Source organism: Corylus avellana, chromosome ca7 (assembly GCF_901000735.1).
Source record: "Corylus avellana chromosome ca7, CavTom2PMs-1.0".
NCBI classification, from domain to species: Eukaryota; Viridiplantae; Streptophyta; class Magnoliopsida; order Fagales; family Betulaceae; genus Corylus; species Corylus avellana.
The window spans coordinates 28,443,888-28,446,948 of NC_081547.1; the positions used below are offsets into that span (position 1 = coordinate 28,443,888).

Here is a 3,061-nt window from a genome sequence, read left to right on the forward strand (position 1 = left end):
CTTAATAAAGTGAGAATTACTAATTTGAATTCTATCTTCTTTTCATATGGACATGGACATGTTAAAAAAAAAAAAAAAAAATAGCTTCTCTCTCCTTCGGCTCACATTCCCCTAACCACAAGAATGCCTTTCCCTCTCCCGCTCTCCCTCCCTCGCTCACCTTCCACCGGCGAACTCTGTCGCTCACCCTCTCTCTCACTCCGCGCAAGGGTTCCAGCCATCGGCGAAAAATAAACGGGTTTTGCTCTCGCTCCTATCTCTCTCACTCCGGCGCAAAAAATCTCTGGCCACCAGCGAAGGCTCTCTCTCTCCATGCGTGAATCTGGAAGCGTCTTTGGCCTCCAGCACGTACACACAGAGCCTGGAGCTGCTTTCTAGCGAAAAAGCTGACCTTTTAGATCTCAACATGGACGAAGGGCCAAAAGCTCCTCCGCATGTTCTAATCTTTCCCCTTCCAGCACAGGGACATGTCAACTCCATGCTCAAGCTAGCCGAGCTTCTTTCCCTTGCCAGCATCCATGTCACCTTCCTCAACAGCGAGTACAATCACGATCGCCTCCTCCGTTACACCAACGTCCTAACTCGTTTCGCATGCTTTCCTGGATTCCAATTCAAGACCATCCCTGACGGCCTCCCAGCCGAGCACCCACGATCCGGTTCCTCCGTCATGGATTTGTTCGATAGCTTAAATTCGGTCACCAAGCCACTCTTTAGAGAGATGCTCTTCTCAGGTCAGTTTAATTCAGTCGGTAGTAGGAGCTCCGTGAGTTGCATCATATCGGATGGGATCTTGAGCTTTACCATTGACGTCGGCGACGAAATTGGCATTCCCGTCATTCATTTCCGTACCATCAGTGCTTGCTCCTTCTGGGCTTACTTTTCTATTCCATATGTAATTGAGGCGGGTGAGCTTCCCATTAGAGGTATCTACTTATTCATTTTAGTATAGTAATTCCATCATTTTCCAGTAATATTCTCACATGACATGGATGTCACTTATTTATACAAAAATGATTTGGGGCCATAATAATTTTTGGACATCTTGAAAATATTGAGAGCTTTTGTGGGTTGTTACATTCGTTTAGTTTCTCGATCAGCAACCAAACATGGAGTGAAATCTCAAATCTGTAACTACTAAGTGGGTCTATATATGTTAATTAATCACTCTAGGAAATGAAGATATGGATCGCCTTATAAGCAGTGTGCCGGGCATGGAAACTTTTCTCCGGTGCCGAGATCTACCCAGTTTCTGCCGAGTCAGCAACCTGGCAGACCCGGATCTCCAACTCGTTATGAACAAGACCAGACAGTCCACTAGAGCCCGTGCACTATTCTCAACACGTTTGAAGAACTAGAAGGACCTGTACTCTCCCATATACGCACTCACTGTCCACAAATCTATACCCTTGGACCCCTCCATTTACTCTTGAAACTCAAACTTGGATACAAAACGACCACGTTGCACTCTCAGCCATCGAATAGCCTCTTCGAAGTGGACAAAAGCTGCATGACGTGGCTTGACGCTCAACCATTGAAGTCTGTAATCTACGTCAGCTTTGGAAGCATTGCAAAAATGACAAAGGAGGAGCTGATGGAGTTTTGGTATGGTTTGGTTAATAGCAAAAAGCGGTTCTTGTGGGCCATACGGCCGGACATGGTGGACGGAAAAGATGGGGACGGTCAGACTCCGGCAGAGCTGGTGGAGGGGACGAAGGAGAGGGGGTACATGGTGGGTTGGGCCCCACAAGAGGAGGTCCTGGCCCACCCGGCCGTTGGTGGGTTTTTCACCCACAGTGGGTGGAACTCAACCTTGGAAAGTATAGTGGCTGGGGTGCCCATGATTTGCTGGCCTTACTTTGCGGATCAGCAAGTGAATAGCAGGTTTGTGAGTGAGGTTTGGAAGCTTGGGATGGACATGAAGGATGTCTGCGACAGAGTTACTGTGGAAAAGATGGTGAATAATCTGACGGTGGAGAAGAGGGAGGAGTTTCTAAAATCAACGGTTAAGATGTCTAGGTTGGCCAGAGAAAGTGTGAGTGAGAGTGGATCCTCGTATTGCAATTTCGAGCGTTTGATTGAGGATATAAGGTTGATGCGCCAGGGTGCTAAATAATATCTTCAACCAATAAAAACAGCAAAGGCTTGACATAGTTTGGGCGTTGGTTAGTTCTCCAATAAGCTAGTTTAGCATATCGAATAATGTTATAAGTTTTTTTTTTATTATTTTTGTGCCTCTTTAAGAATAAAGAATGTTTGTGATTGATCATTCTTGGAAGGACACAAAAATAATATAAGAGAAACTTGTAAAATTACTCATGGTATCCTAATCCACAAATAAATAAATAACACTGCTTCTAAGTTTTCAGGATCATTTTGCATTTTTAGTTTTAGGTGTAATTTCATTAAGTAATTTTTAAAAACTCATCGGGAGGGCTTGGCTATAATAGTTAGTCATTATAATATTAGTTTGTTGTATTTGTTAGGCCCATTTCAATTATAAGAGTTGTTGCTTTGTTTGCTAGCTTAGGGGCTATGTGTATATATATAAGGCCCATGAGGCCATGAGTATGGTTGTGGAGATATTTGATTAGTGAAAAGTTTATTTTGTAAATCGGAGACGAGTCCTTCGAAATGCTTTAAGGACATGTTTGAGATTGTGTTTGAGAGTTTTAGAAGTATTTTTAATCGTTTGAAGAAAAAATTATTCGTTTGGTAAAAAAATTAAAAGCGCTTTTTAGAGTCTAAAAAGTTTAAAAATGACCAAAACACACTTTTGACAAAAGTTTACGACTTAGAAGCTCTATTATTTCTCAAATGTAATCCCAAACAGGCTCTAACAGTTTACTCTTTTTTTTCTTTTTTCTTTTTTCTTTTTAACATGTCCACATACTAGGAAAATGAGATTTGAACTAGTGACCTCCGCTTCATAAGATGTAATCTCTAACCAATTGAGCTACCTCTTGCATACAATAGTTTACTTTTTTAAAATAATTTGTTTTTACTATTCTAATTTCTACCGAAAAAGTTTACAACAAACTGTCCAAGGTGACGTCAGGCATTT

General features: G+C 42.1%; 2 pseudogenes; one reads left to right on the forward strand and one right to left on the reverse strand.

Annotated features, from left to right (window-relative positions):
• LOC132188113 (7-deoxyloganetic acid glucosyltransferase-like) overlaps window positions 1–3,061 on the reverse strand; it is an 8,601-nt pseudogene that overhangs the window by 1,754 nt on the left and 3,786 nt on the right.
• On the forward strand, window positions 313–2,197 carry LOC132186725 (7-deoxyloganetic acid glucosyl transferase-like; annotated as a pseudogene).